The sequence below is a fragment of the Gorilla gorilla genome, chromosome 3 (assembly GCF_029281585.2).
Source record: "Gorilla gorilla gorilla isolate KB3781 chromosome 3, NHGRI_mGorGor1-v2.1_pri, whole genome shotgun sequence".
NCBI classification, from domain to species: Eukaryota; Metazoa; Chordata; class Mammalia; order Primates; family Hominidae; genus Gorilla; species Gorilla gorilla.
Window position 1 is genome coordinate 33,723,768 of NC_073227.2, and position 16,170 is coordinate 33,739,937.

The following is a 16,170-nucleotide window of genomic DNA, read 5'->3' on the forward strand; positions in this document are numbered from 1 at the left end:
GCTCTTCCATGTGGATTATCAGCAACATAAAGCCAGGGGCCGTGTCTGTCTACATCACTGTATCTCTTAGGACTGTGCCTGATACCTAGTAGGTGCTCAAAAATATAACTGCCAAACGAATGAATAAATATATCTCACCCATTCATGGAATCATAGTATTGAAATTGACTTGCTACTTAGGAGGATATGATCAATAGTTTTATATCCCCCAAAGCTTTCCGTAGCCCCAGGAATTTTCCATGTGCTAACCTGATGATGGCTGATAAAACTGCTATGTTTTGGGAGTTGTCTACATACAGAACAAAGTTCACTTTGCTTTGCTGTACTTCACAGCTCAGCCTTGATTAGACAGTTAGAGGAGATTCAGGAGAATTTGTGCCAGGGAGAAAGCCAATTAAAGCCCAAATGGAAAGAAATTAATGGCCTGCAGTAATTCTGTGGTCTGAGGGCAAAGTCTCAAATCTCTCCCTACCTAAAGCCAGTGCTGGGTTTTCCAACCTTCTCAATGCTTTTGTAATGCATGTTTGTTGTTTTTGTTGTTAATGCTGAAATTCCTAGTGAAATAATGGCCAGACAACTGTTTATAGCCCTTACTTTAGTAAATGAGAAAATCTGAAAAATGTCTTCGTTTGTGTTAATTTTACCAGATTTATACCTTGGCAAGTCACTGGGTGGAATTGGAACAGTTTGGGAATCAAATATATAGTAACTGGAACAACCCTATCATTATTACCAGTTTTAAATTACTGTGGCTGTTATCAGCTGAAATGCTGTAGGAAAATCTCAATTAATTGGACATGAGCCTTCTAGGAACTGCAAGTAATTTGATAAAACATAAAACGACAGAATAATATCATTTAACCAAGTTCCCGTAGGGGTCTATATCTATGCTGCATGCTCAGGACTCATTTGGTCTACATTTTGCATATTGTTATCACTAATACCTACCTACAGTATTAAAAATAAGAAGTGGCCAGGTGCTGCGGTTCATGGCGAGACCCTGTATCTATTAAAAAAAAAAAAGAAGAAGAAAAAGAAAGGATGAAAGAAAGAGAAAGAAAAGTGGCTAGAGCCACTTTGAAACTAAAATTTTAATTTAATTCAAATGTTAATGTAAATTTAATTTATTAAACATTCCAGCTCTATAATATTTTGAGTCATTAATGCATTTTTATTATGACATAAACATCCAGAAAAGTACAGAGTATGATAAAGTACCAACAGAAATGAACATATTGTTAATTTTTTGATGTCTTTGTTTCAGACATTTTTAAAGAAGTAATGCATTAAAGATAAAATTGAATGGCTAGGCGCTGTGGATCACGCCTGTAATCCCAGCACCTTGGGAGGCTAAGGCAGGGGGGATCAACTGGGGTCAGAAGTTCAAGACCAGCCTGGCGCAACATGGTGAAACCCCATCTCTACTAAAAACACAAAAATTAGCTGGGCATGGTGGTAGGTGCCTGTAATCCCAGCTACTCAGGAGGGTGAGGCAGGAGAATTGTTTGAACCTGGGAGGCAGAGGTTGCAGTGAGCCAAGATCGCACTACTGCACTCCAGCCTGGGTAAAAGAGCGAGACTCCGTCTCAAAAAAGAAAAAAAAGATACAACTGAACCTCTCTTTCCCCATTCCAGAAGCTTCTGTATCCTTCTCATCCATATCTTTATAGTTTATTTATGAACAACATATAGCATTCTTTGAATATTTAAACAAATTGCATTATACTATATATAATTATTAATATATTATTATCTATAGTATATGGCATTATACTATATATAATATAGTAATATATTAGAATATATTATGAATATAATAGTACTAATATAATTATAATATAAAAATTTTTTTTTTTTAGATGGAGTCTCGCCCTGTCCCCCAGGTTGGAGTGCAGTGGCGCTCTCTCAGCTGACCGCAACCTCCCTCTCCTGGGTTCAAGGGATTGTCCTGCTGCAGCCTCCCGAGTAGCTGGGATTACAGGAGCACACCACCATGCCCGGCTAATTTTTTTGTATTTTCAGTAGAGATGGGGTTTCGCCATGGTGGCCAGGCTGGTCTCAAACTGCTGACCTCAGGTGATCTGCCTGCCTCAGCCTCCCAAAGTGCTGGGATTACAGACCTCAGCCACCATGCCCAGCCTATAATATATAATTATGCTATTATTAGTATAATAACAAAATATATTATTATACTAATATAACATATTAGTAATATAATTACCAATAGAATAATATATTACATATAGTATAATGTCACATACTATAGATATTGATATATTATTAATATACTATACTAATATACTATTAATATAAATATATCCTATATTATATATAATATAATGCCATTTGTTTACATATTCAAAAAGCTATATATTGCTCATAATAAACTATAAAAACATGAATATATAATATATTATAATATGTAAAATATAATATAATAGCATATAATTTTTATTATAAAATATAAATATAGAATATATACTATATTATAATATGCTATATTATATGTAATACAAGTACATAACATAATAATATATATTATATTCTTAATTATATAATATATAGTATATGTTATATATATATAATACTACATATATACACAAAACTCTGCAACTTGGCTTTTTTTCAGTTGTTATGATTTCGGGCCCTATCTCTCTATATATATTTATCAAACCTCCCAGATTTGATATATAAGAACAAATGTCAGGCTGACACAGTGGCTCACACCTGTAATCTCAGCACTTTGGGAGGCTGAGGCAGGAGGCTTGCTTGAGCCCAGGAGTTCAATACTAGCCTGGGCAACATAGTGAGGCCCTGTCTCTACAGTAAATAACACATTAGCTGGGTGTGGTGGTGCACACCCGTGGTTCCAGCTACTCAGGAGACTGAGGCAGGAGCATCCCTTGAGCCCAGGAGGTCCAGGCGGCAGTGAGCCGTGATCCCATAATTATTCCCATCCTGGGTCACAGAGTGACACCTTGTCTCAAACAAACAAACAAAACCCCCAAATTTCATATATAAATAAATTTTATTCACTTTTAACCCCTCTAGAGAGTTTCAAATTATAAATATGCCACGATGCATTTATCTAGTGCCCTAAGGCTAATAAATCTGGACTGTTTCTAATTTTTTTCCCGTTAAAAACAATGCTGTAATGCACATCTTGGCATATTTTTTGGGGGGAATATGTGTGAGAATTTCTCTATAGTCATTCATATTTCTTATGATTCCTGGTATGTTTGGGCTTGTTTTTACTTATTTAGCTTTTTTTTATAGTATTTTTTTTTTTTTTTGAAACAGGGTCTCACTCTGTTGCCCAGGCTGGAGTGCAGTGGTGTGATCTTGCCTCACTGCAACCTCCCCTTCGGGTTCAAAGCAATTCTCCTGCCTCAGCTTCCCGAGTAGCTGGGATTACAGGCATGTGCCACCATGCCCGGCTAATTTTTGTATTTTCAGTAGAGACAGGGTTTCACCATGTTGGCCAGGCTGGTCTCAAACTCCTAGCCTCATGTCATCCGCCTGCCTGGGCCTCCCAAAGTGTTGGGATTACAGGTGTGAGCCACTGCCAATAATGTGTACCGTGCTTTTTCTTTGCTTCTTCATCCACTCTTTCCTCTTCCCTTGTTTAGAAGTTAAACATTTGATTTATTTTCATTGGTGGTTAATTATTAGCATGCATGATTGCAGGTTTAGAGCTAATGAAAATCTCTATTATTTCCTCAAACAATACAAGGAACTTTGTATGCTTTTACTCCTAAAACCTCCTTCCATCTTCCGTAATATTGTTGGGCAATATTTTAGTTTCACTTACAAAATAAAAGTAAATCCTCCCAGTTGCTCTTCATTATTGTTAGTTATCATAATTTTACAGTGAATATTGTTTAGATTTATCAACTTTTTAATCAATTCCTGACTCATCATTGGCTTTTTGCGTTATACACCTTCCTTATAGGTTTGGTTTCTTACTTGCTGAGATATCATCTTTGTTATTTCTCTTAATAAGGAATTGTTTGCAGTAAAATTCCCTAACCTTTTGTGTCTGAAATATCTCTTTCTGCTCACTCCTGCATAATGATTTGGCATGTATGCCTGATACTACCTCCCTCCTCTTGTCTCTATCGGCCCTGTAGGACTCCTAGTAAATATATGCTGAATCTGTTCCTTCTGTATGAACTGTTTCCTGACTTCTTTCATACTTTTCACCTCTTTATGAGCTGCATTTTGTGGGATTTCCTCAAATCTACCTTTTAGTTTATGAGTTACTTCTTTAGTGTATTGTATAATGTGTTCGTTGAAGTTTTATTTTTAATGACTCTCATTTTATTTCTAGCTCAGTTGAATTTTTCAAAAATTTCACAGTCCCCCCAATCCTAGTTTTGTGTTGTATTCTTTCATTTTCTTTTGTTTCTTTCTTTCATGCATTTTATTCCTGTGTATTATTGCCTGCTTGAATATACGATTTTAAGGTCTATTTGATATTGCTTTATATGTATAGTTCTTGCTTCTAAATTCTGTTGCATTTTCTGTGGCTACTAATTTTCTCTTACAGCAGTTATTTACTTCATGAACTTAGTAATTTTTTTTTTTACCATGAGTTTATCTTTGCAGGCAGTGATTTTCTGTGAAATGCGTGTGCTTGTTCCAGACCTTATCGATCCAGACCAGTTTTTTTGTTTTGTTTTGTTGGGTTTTTGTTTTGTTTTGTTTTGTTTTTTGTTTTTCAGACAGAGTCTCACTCTTTTCCCCCAGCTGGAATGCAGTGGTGCTGTCACGGCTCGCTGCAGCCTGAACCTCTGGGCTCAAGCGATCTTCCTGCCTCTGCCTCCCAAAGTGCTGGGGTTACAAGTGGGAGCCACCCGCCTGACCAGATTTATGTTTGTTTCTCGGAATGGGTTCTTTTGACTGATTGGTAGCATGGATTAAGACCACAGGTTTGTGTATGATGCAGGTGGATGTTCTTCTTTCTTTCAAGTGATTTTCTTTTTTTTTTTTTCTTGAGACAGGGTTTCACTGTATCACCCAGGCTGGAGTGCAGTGGTGTGATCATAGCTCACTGCAGTCTCAACCTCCCAGACTTAAGTGATCCTCCCGCCTCAGTCTCCTGAGTAGCTGGGACAACCAGCATGAACTACCACGCTAGGTTCACTTTTTAAATTTTTAGTAGAGATGTGGTCTTACTATATTGCCCAGGCGGGTCTTGAACAACTGGACTTAAGCAATCCTGCTTCGGCCTCCTGAAGTGTTGGGATTACAGGCATGGGCCACCATGCCCAGCTTGATTCTCATACTTTCTATGGCCCTGGAAGATGGTCAACTTTCTTGCTGTGTTTCTGGCTAATAAAAGGACTTCTGTTGGCTGTTTCTTGGTGCTCAGATTTATGCTGGGGCGAGGGGGTGGTCAGTTCCAGCTCCCCACCTCTCATAGGCTGAGAGGTTCTGAGCATTTGTTAATCATCAGTCTCTGCAGTATTTATCTAGCTCTAATACCTTCATGGACTATTTCTTTTTAGCTCCTGCTCCCTGCCCTGAAGTCTGGGGGATATTCTTTTCTTATTTTCAGAATTGGCCAGGTATTTAAAAACTGGGACAAAGGGTTTAAATTTTATCTGGCATTTCTATGTGATGAAAATGGAAGAGTCTCCCCATCTGCAAAATTAATTAGAGGTTCAGTAATCAGTGATTCCATTTTTTTGTATAGGACATTACTTGCCCCTTTTGAGCCTTGAGATCCTTAACTGTCTTTGGGAGTAATGTTAATATCTACCTAATAGGATTGTTGTGAAGATTAAAGAAAGCAGATAATGGAAATGTTACTTAGAGATCAGCTGGGGTCTTGCTACTCCCTTAATTTTAGATAAAATGTTCTTTAACCCCAGCCTTCATGCAGTGAGTGGGGAGGTGGTAGGGCTTACCTTCTGCTCATCTTGGGTTTGAGTTTCTGCATGTGGTGAATTAACTCTGTTTAAGTATTGCTTCTATGTCTTAAACATGCTGGGCTGGGCATGGTGGCTCACGCCTGTAATCCCAGCACTTAGGGAGGCTGAGGCCAGCGATCACCTGATGTCAGGAGTTGGAGACCAGCCTGGCCAACATGGTGAAACCCCGTTTCTACTAAAAACATCAAAAAAATTAGCTGGGTATGGTGGTGCCCGCCTGTAATCCCAGCAACGTTGGAGCCTGAGGCAGGAGAATCGCTTGAACCCAGGAGGCGGAGGTTGCAGTGGGCTGAGATCACACCATTGCACTCCAGCCTGGGAGACAAGAGCGAAACTCTGTCTCAAAAACAAAAAACAAAAAACAAAAACAAAAACAAAACACGCAAAACAACATGCTGGTCCTCTCCCATAATGTGTTTCCCCATGTGGGAATTTTTTTCTTTTTTTTTTTTTTTTTTTGAGACGGAGTCTCACTCTGTCACCCAGGCTGGAGTTCAGTGGCGCAATCTCGGTTCAGTAGCTGAGATTATAGGCATGAACCACCACACCCGACTAATTTTTGTATTTTCAGTAGAGACAGGGTTTTGCCATATTGGCTAGGCTAATCTCGAACTCCTGACCTCAGGTGATCCACCTGCCTCGGCCTCTCAAAGTGTTATGATTACAGGCATGAGCCACCGCACCCAGCCCATGTGGAATAATTTTACAAAAAAAAAAAAAAAAATCACCAAAACATAAGCCACCCTCATAGGGCTCTGTGCATTGTGTTACAGATACAGTGCAAGACGTTGTACTGAAAATTGAAGGATCCCTTGATCATTTCAGCACCGTGAGATCCATCCATCACCATATTGACTGAAACCCCCCACCCCCACCTCCCGTGTTTCCTCTCCTCTCTCCTCCTCATTCCTGCTCTCTGTGTTTACCCTAGAACTCCACATTCTTCTCATTTCATGAGGCAGAGTGGTTCGGCTTTCTCTAGCTTTGAGCACCAAATTTCCTTCTGCACTCACTTTTTGTAATTGAGCCAAGGTGCTCAGTGAACTTTCCAGATAAGAGACTCCCTGTCCTTAGAAGGAAGTTGTCATTTTAAATAGCAAGTTTTTCATTCCTTTGTATGTAAAGCACAATAACTAGCACATAATAAACACTCAACAAATATTAGCTATTACAATATCACAATTTCCACTTTTAAAGTCTGTGATTCTTTTTTTCTTTCTTTCTTTCTTTTTTTTTTTTTTGAGACAGAGTCTTGCTCTGTCACCCAGGCTGGAGTGCAGTGGCATGACTTTCGCTCACTGTAACCTCTGCCTGCCGGGTTCAAGCCATCCTCCTACCTCAGCCTCTCAAGTAGCTGGGACCACAGGCATGTGTCACCATGCCCAGCTAATTTTTGTATTTTTTGTAGAGATGGGGTTTTACCATGTTGCCCAGGCTGGTCTTGAACTCCTGGGCTCAAGCGATCCGCCCACCTTGGCCTCTCAAAGTGCTGGAATTATAGGCATGAGCCACCATGCCTGGCCAAGTCTTTGATTCTAAATTAGATTTAATGACTGATTAAGCAGAATTGATTTCAAAAGGGAAGTATGGAGGCAAAACAGTGACTATCCCAAAGTTGAATTAAAATTATTATTATTATTTTTTGAGACGGAGTCTCACTCTGTTACCCAGGCTGGTGTGCAGTGGCGCAATCTCAGCTCACTGCAACCTCTGCCTTCTGGGTTCAAGCAATTCTCCTGCCTCAGCCTCTTGAGTAGCTGGGATTACAAACATGTGTCACCACGGCTGGCTAATTTTTTGTATTATTAATATAGACTACCATGCCCGGCTAGAATTTAAATTATTTTGTATTTACTTACATTCTTATTCCTTTACTAATGCATATGAATAAAGAAAATACAGATGGCTGCGTGCAAACAGTGTATGATAATATTAAATTAAAAAAAAGAAAGTAGGCTGGGCATGGTAGCTCACGCCTGTAATCCCAGCACTTTGGGAGGCTGAGGCGGGCAGATCACCTGAGGTCTGGAGTTTGAAACCAGCCTGGCCAACATGGTGAAACCCCTTCTGTATTATGTATTATATATTTTGTATTTTGTAAAAATACAAAAATTAACCTGGCGTGGCCGTGGGTGCCTGTAATCCCAGCTACTCGGGAGGCTGAGGTAGGAGAATTGCTTGAACCGGGGAGGCGGAGTTTGCAGTGAGCCAAGATCGCACCACTGCACTCCAGTCTGAGCAACAAGAGTGAAACTCCGTCTCTAAATAAATAAATAAATAAATGTAAAAAGCACAAATTGATCTTATAAAGAGATTGTTAATCTCATTTATAATCAGGGAAAATAAAAATAAAACCACAGGGAGACACCATTTTACTCTCACCAGAAGGGCAAAATTAAAGAATCTGATAGGCCAGGTACAGTGGCTCACACCTGTAATCTCAGCACTTTGGGAGGCTGAGGTGGGCAGATCACTTGAGGTCAGGAGTTCAAGACCAGCCTGGCCAACATGGTGAAACCCCATCTCTACTAAAAATACAAAAATTAACCAGGGATGGTGGTGCATACCTGTAATCCCAACTACTTGGGAGGCTGAAGAAGAATTGCTTGAACCTGGGAGGTGGAGGTTTCAGTGAGACAAGATTGTATCACTGCACTCCAGCCTGAGCCACAGAGCAAGACTCTATCTCAAAAACAAAAAAAAGTCTGATAATAACAAGTGTTGGCTAAGATGTGGAGCAATGGTGACTCCCATACACTGCTGGTGGGAGTGTTAATTAGCACAACCACTTTAGGTAACAGTTTGATATTATTTGGCAAAATAGAAGAAATGCCTGTCCTTCTAGAGAAATTCTTACTCATGTGCACCTGAAACTTGACAAAGTGGTCACACCAGCATGGATCAAAATAGCCCCAAAGAAGAATCAACCCAAATGTCCAAAATAGTAGAATGGATAAATAAATTGTATATTATTCCTGCAATGGTTCCCATACAGCTAGAGTAATAACAAAATTTTACAGCTGCACATGAAAACATGGATAAATCCTGCAATCAGAATATAAATAACAGAAGGAGGTCACAAAAGGACATCTAAATCATGAATTCTCTATAGAAAATGCAAAAACAGATACAGTAGAACGAACCTATATTCACAGCCAGTCAGTTCTGTGTTCCTCTCTGTTTCTGTTCCTCTCTCCTGCCATCTTGAGATGACCTTGGAGTCAAGTTCATAATTTGCTAGTGCAGGGCTTCCTTTGAGTGGTGTATATGCTGTGTTCCTCTGGTTTCATTTGCTCATACATTCATTCAACAAGTACTGAGTACCAACTCTGTATAGGGCACTGTTCTTAGAGCTGATGGCAAAACAAAAAGACAAAATTCTGCTTCTATCCTGGAGCTAACATTTTTCTGGGGGGCAGAGGGGTGGGTAGAGGCTGAGGAGGAGATAGTAAACAAAATAAAAATGTAAATTATACATACACTAGATAGTGATAAGTACTGTGAGAAAAAATAAAGCCAGGAGAGGTTGTAATTATAAGTAGGGTGGCCAGGAAAGAACTCTTTGTGATGGAAATATCTAAGCAAAGATTTGAAGGAATGAGGAAGGTAGTTATGCCAGTATCTGGGGAAGTGCTTTCCAGATAGAGGGAACAGCAAGTGCAAGGGCCTGGAGGCACATCCTTATCTCACCTGAGCATTTCAGAATCTGAGGAACATCTACTCCAAAAATCTCAAAATTTCCTTGCACTGTTACATGATTCTTGCCACAAATATGACTTATGCGATTTTTACCACCAAGGAGAAACCTATAATTTGTGAGCCAGCATGTGCGTGTAGGAATAATCTTGACATAAAGTAATAATTATAAAGTAAATAATAAAGTAATAAAGTAATAAAGTCACATTTGGTTACTTCATTAACTTATATCAGTTCCTTGGGGCTAGCAGGAGTTACCATATGGAGCACAAATGTGAGAATCTGGTTTAAATTGCAGCTTTGCTGCTCTGTGGACTTGAGCAATTTATTTAATCTTTCTGAGTGCAGAAAGATAAAATGATATCCACCTTGAAGCACTGTGATGAGGATTGAGAGAAAATACAAGTTCAAGTCTTTGGTGACCTTCGGTAAGATTTTACAATGTTCTTTGCATACATCTTGCACATTTCTTCAATTATTCCTATCCTTGGTATGCTATTGTTGTTGTTGTTGTTGTTGAAAAAGAAAATTCTGAAAGTGTTCAGAGAGAAAAGGCAAATTTCTTTTTTTTTCTTTTTGAGATGGAGTCTCGCTCTGTTGCCCAGGCTGGAGTGCAGTGGTGCAATCTTAGCTCATTGCAACCTCCGTCTCCCAGGTTTAAATGATTCTCCTGCCTCAGCCTCCTGAGTAGCTGGGACTACAGGCTGGTGCCACCATGTCCTGCTAATTTTTTGTATTGTTAATAGAGATGGGGTTTCACCATGTTGGCCAGGCTGGTCTCGAACTCCTGACCTCAAGTGATCTCCCCGCCTTGGGCTCGCAAAGTGCTGGGATTACAGGCGTGAGCCACCACGCCCGGCCTCATAGACCTATTTTTAATCCCTCCAGCTCTAGAAAATCATATGGGGAAAAGAATTAATATATACTACACACAGACATTCATTCTTGTGCTGCACTGCAACATAACCTATCTGTGTTACAGTCTCTAACATCTCACACTCTATGTTTATTCATGTCTTTGGTTAATACCTGTATCATTTTAGTCTACTAAGATTCAATTAATATCAATAAAAATAAAATAATAATAGTATAGTAAAGTCATAATGTTTTATGCTTATATTACTTGTTTCCTGAGCGATCACAAAACTGTAATAACATTATTTTATGACTCATCTTTGCTAACCTGACTTTTATTCCCTTGAATGGATGTACATATTTATACTAAAATATCATTCCTTGGCTGGGAGCGGTAGCTCACACCTGTACTCCCAGCACTTTGGCAGACTGAGGTGGGTGGATCACTTGAGGTCAGGAATTCAAGACCAGCCTGGCCAACGTGGTAAAACCCTGTCTCTACAAAAAATACAAAAATTAGCCTGGGTTGGTGGAGCATGCCTGTAGTCCCAGGTACTCCGGAGACTGAGGCAGGTGAATTGCTTGAACCCAGGAGGCGGAGGTTGCAGTCAGTGAGCCGAGACTGCACCATTGCACTCCAGCTTGGACGACAGAGTGAGACTGTCTCAAAATAAAACAAATTAAAAATAAAATGAAATAAAATATCATTTCCTGTGTATGTGAAATTCAAATTTAGCTGGGGCCAGGTGTGGTGGCTCATGCCTATAATCCTAGCACTTTGGAAGGCCAAGGCAGAAAAATCACTTGAAGCCAGGAATTAGAGACCAGGTTGGGCAACACAGCAAATCCCTATTCTTAAAAAAAAATTAAATAATAAAACTAGGCCACGTGTGGTGGCTCACGCCTGTAATCTCAAGCCTTTGGGAGTCAGAGGTAGGCAGGTCACTTGAGCTCAGGAGTTCAAGACCAGCCTGGGCTATATGATGAAACCCCATCTCTACAAAAAATTTTAAAAAATTAGTCAGGCATGGTGGCATCACCTGTAGTCCCAGCTACTCAGGAGGCTGAGGTGGGAGGATCACTCCTGACCTCAAGGAAAGCATGTGGATGTCTGGGGTGGGGGGGACAAAGCTGGGGTGGGGGGGACAGTAAACCAGAGAGACCAAGAATTCTAGTTTTTGGTAGCAGGAGGTTTGGAGCCCTTTAAAGGAAAGTTACTTCTGTATTTTTTTTTTTTTTTTTGGTCAGTGTTTTCCCTGTGAATGAAACTGAATCTGTGAAGGTGATGTCAGATGAGAGATTGAATGATTCCGCGTGGCAGCTACAAGGTAGAGGTGGCATTCTGTGAACACTCAAGCTCTCCCTGACTTCCCCATCAGCCAAATAGAAGTCTGAGATGACTGAGACATCCACATGTTTTCCTTCCGGGCAAAACAAAATCTTTCACCATGTCTTTTCTACATCTCCCAGGGCCTCCACAACTCCTGTGATCCAAGACCTTCTCAAAATGCCAAAGTTACCTATTGTTAAATATTTTCAAAGCAGTGTAGGCAGTCCTGCCAACCCCGTCCCGGCTGTCTCCAAGAGCCCTGGCCAACAGCGCCAAGGGTCCTTGCCAATTTCCTGGAGAAGGGGGGTGTTACAGTTAAGTGGGGAGGGATCTTAAAGGGCCACAGCCAATATTAGGGCTTCAGGCTGCCACATCTTCTGTCATTAGTGGGGACAGTTGGTGTCTCCTCCCTTTGTTCCTCACCCAAGCAGTTATTGTCTGCCTGTCTGATAGATGCAGTCTGGGAGGAGCTTCTGCCAGCTCACCTCTAGATAAGAGTGTGGAAAACACAGCCTTTGCTTCTTCCTGGGGACACTGTCTTGACCCTTGAGCTGGAAAGAAGAGGCTGGTCCCAGGGAGGGAATGGGCCATATCTCAGTCAACTTTTCTTTCTTTCCCTTTCTTTCTTTCTTCTTTCTTTTTCTTTCTTTCTTTCTTTCTTTCTTTCTTTCTTTCTTTCTTTCTTTCTTTCTTTCTTTCTTCTCTCCTTTTTCTTTCCTTCTTTCCTTCCTTCCTTCCTCTTATTAATTTATTATTTATTTATTTGAGACAGTATCTTGCTCTGTTGTCCAGGTTGAAGTGCCATGGTGTGATCTCAGCTCACTGCAACCTCCACTTCCCAGGTTGAAATGATTCTCCTGCCTCAGCCTCCCGAGTAGCTGGCGTGTGCCACCATGCTGTGCTAATTTTTGTATTTTTTGTAGAGACAGGGTTTCACCATACTGGCCAGGCTGGTCTCTCTAACTCCTGGCCTCAAGTGATCCACCCAGCCAACCACCTCGGCCTCCCAAAGTGCTGGGATTACAGGTGTGAGCCACCACACCCTGCCTCTCTTTTTTCTTTCTTTCTTTCTTTCTTCTTTCTTTCTTTCCTTCCTTCCTTCCTCTTTCTTTCTTTCTTTTTCTTTCTGTAATTTCTCTAGAAGAAACTCAGTTGACTTCTTTCTTGCCTGCTGGACCACAGAGAGGTGGACATTTGTAAGGGAGGAGAGGAGTGAAGACGGCCACTAAAAGCAGGCACTGGCTGGGCAGGGTGGCTGCTCACACTTGTAATTCCAGTATTTTGGGAGGCCGAGGTGGGAGGATCACTTGAGCCCAGGAATTGAGGCTGCAGTGAACTATCATTGGCACCACTGCACTCCAGCCTGGGTAACAGAGAGAGACCTTGTCTCTAAAATAAATAAATAAATAATAAATACGTAAATAAAAGCAGACACTATTTTGGCTGTTCTGGGTCTAGAGCAGTATTTTCCATGTTTGGGCATTTGCATTCCACCTTTGTAATTTTTGCTGACTCTCTTTATTTTATTTTAATTTTTCTTTTTTGAGACAGAGTTTTGCTCTGTCGCCCAGGCTGGAACACAGTTGCACGATCTCGGCTCACTGCAACCTTGGTCTCCCAGGTTCAAGCGATTCTCATGCCTCAGCCTCCCAAGTAGCTGGAATTACAGGTGTGCCCACCACACCTGGCTAATTTTTTGTATTTTTAGCAGAGATGGGGTTTTGCTGCATTGGCCAGGCTGGTCTTGAACTCTTGACTGACCTCAGGTGATCTGCCCACCTCAGCCTCCCAAAATGCTGGGATTATAGGCATGAGCCACCATGCGTGGGCTGCATTTATTTTTATAAATGCACATCTCTGGACCTAAAAATGCTTATCCATGTGACCTTTGAAACCATCTCAAGTAATAATAGCTTAAACTTATTGAGTGTTTTGGGCCCTGAACTATTTCCAAGCCCTTCATGGTATGAATGTATTTATTCCTCACTGAGAGGAGGGGAGGAGGAGGAGAATAATGCTACTGACTTCAACTACTGCTGTGTGAGGATTCTCTGGCTGGTATGTGGAAAGTGCTCAGAACCGTGTCTGATAGGAAGAAGATACATGCAAGCATTTGCTGTTAGTATTATCATTGCCATTTTACAGATGGCAAAATGCACGCAAATGTAGGGATACTGGCTTGCTTAAGGGCCCAAGATGGTGGAATCAAATCCAGACACTGAGTCCGGAGCCTAGACACTAATCCTTGGTGCTGTTCACCTTCCACACTATTGGAAACACTTCAACCCACCTAGAAGAAGTGCTGGCTGTTTGTCACCTGGATGCAAAGGGGTGGGGTGTGGTGCCTGCCTCGCTGACCAGTGAAGTTGGTGTGCAGTTTCTGTAGAGGACTGGAGGATGGAGGAGTCCCATGTCTACTCAGACATGTCAGGAACTCACCTGCTAAGCTGCCCCATCCAGGGAGGATGCTGAATCTTTATCCATTCTGAACAGAATCTTCAGAGGAAGGAGATGCTGTCTCTCTTCACTGTTCCTGCAATGCAGAACCAAATGTTCCGGCTTTGAACAAAGGCATTGACCATAAGTTACTGGCTTGAGTATTCTACATGCCTAGCCCTGGGGGAGGAGGGGTGGACTTGAATCCAGCCTGTTCTATAAGTGTGCAATGCCTAATGGTCCAAAAGATGTTGCAGATGAAATTTTTGATCTTTCTGAGAGTAATCTGTTTTTCACCACCCCAGTGGCCCTCATTTGCACACCAACATATTGATTTGGTAAATAAAACTGTTCCTTTTCTTCCATACAGCAGATCCCTAAAGGGTCTTAACCTGACCAATGGAGTCCAGTTGAAGTTACGATAGGGACCTGAAAGTGCCTCCTGCCTGCTGCAGAGAGTTGAGATTTAATCTATTAATTTAGACTTCCAAACAACCCCAGACAATGAACAGCTTATGCTGTGTGCATTTTTCAAACATTCAGAAAATGCTTTTGCTGTTAGAAACTTCTATCTTCTCTCCTCTGCCTTTTAAGGAGAGTACCAATTCTAAGACTTCGTTTAGAACATGTTTTTTTGTTTGTTTTTGTTTCTGTTTTTTCCTTAAGCAACGGAATCTCACTCTGTTACCCAGGCTGGAGTGCAGTGGCACAATCACAGCTCACTGAAGCCTTAGACTCCTTGGGTTCAAGCGATCCCAGCCTCCTGAGCAGCTAGAACCATGCCTGGCTAATTTCTTAATTTTTTTAGAGACGGGGTCTCGCTATGTTTCCCAGGCTGGTCTCCAACTCCTAGCCTCAAGCGATGCTCCCACCTCCATCTCCCAAAGTTCTGGGATTACGAGTGTGAGCCACTGTACCCGGCCTAGAACAAGTTTCTAATACAGACTCATCTCAACTTGTTGAAAAACAGTTGTTGTTGTTGTTGTTGTTATTGTGTGTGTGTGTGTGTGTGTGTGTGTTTAAGTCAGGTTTACTGAGATATAACTTGCCACAGTAAAATTTGCATTTATTAGGTACACACATCTAAAGTTTTAACAAATGTAAGCTGTACCACTATCACCACAATTACGATAGATACTACATAGATAATATTTCATCATTCCCCCTAAAGTTCCCTCATGCCCCTTTGTAGTCAATCTCTTCCCCCATCCCAATCCTTGGCAGCCCCTGTCCTGATTTTTGCCTCTGTAGTTGTATCTTTTTTTTTTTTGGCAGAGTCTCAGTCTGTTGCCCAGGCTGGATGAAGCGGCATGATCTTGGCTCACTGCAGCCTCCACCTCCCGGGTTCAAGCGATTCTCCTGCCTCAGCCTCCCGAGTAGCTGGGATTACAGGCATGTGCCACCATGCCCAGCTAATTTTGTATTTTTAGTAGAGACTTGGTTTCGCCATGTTGGCCAGGCTGGTCTTGAACTCCTGACTTCAAGTGATCCACCCGCCTCAGCCTCCGAAAGTGCTGGGATTACAGGCGTGAGCCACTGTGCCTGTCCTGTAGCTGTGTCTTTTTTACAGTAGGTATTTTTACTTTTAAATGGCAAGGTGGCTATATTTTTTTTTAATCACATGTTCCCTACTAAAAATGTCTGGCAATACCAAATAAAATAAAATAAAACAAAATAGAATAAATAAAATTAAAGTGTCTGGAAAGAAGCTGCTGTTTTTAAAGGATATAAAGCAGTCCAGGTGCAGTGACTCACACCTGTAATCCCAGCACTTTGGAAGGCCGAGACAAGTGGTTCACTTGAGGTCAGGAGTTCACGACCAGCCTGGCCAACATGGTGAAACCCCATCTCTAATAAAAAAATACAAAAATTACCCAAGAATGGTGGTGTGTACCTGTGATCCCAGCTACTCAGGAG

The 16,170-nt window shown here is 41.2% G+C and overlaps 1 long non-coding RNA gene across 1 annotated transcript in view; it reads right to left on the reverse strand.

Annotated features, from left to right (window-relative positions):
• LOC115934333 (uncharacterized) overlaps positions 1–16,170 on the reverse strand; it is a 38,259-nt gene that overhangs the window by 9,608 nt on the left and 12,481 nt on the right. The window contains exon 2 of the long non-coding RNA XR_004070159.2: positions 14,257–14,350. This is a non-coding gene — a long non-coding RNA (uncharacterized lncRNA). The remainder of the gene's footprint in view (positions 1–14,256; positions 14,351–16,170) is intronic.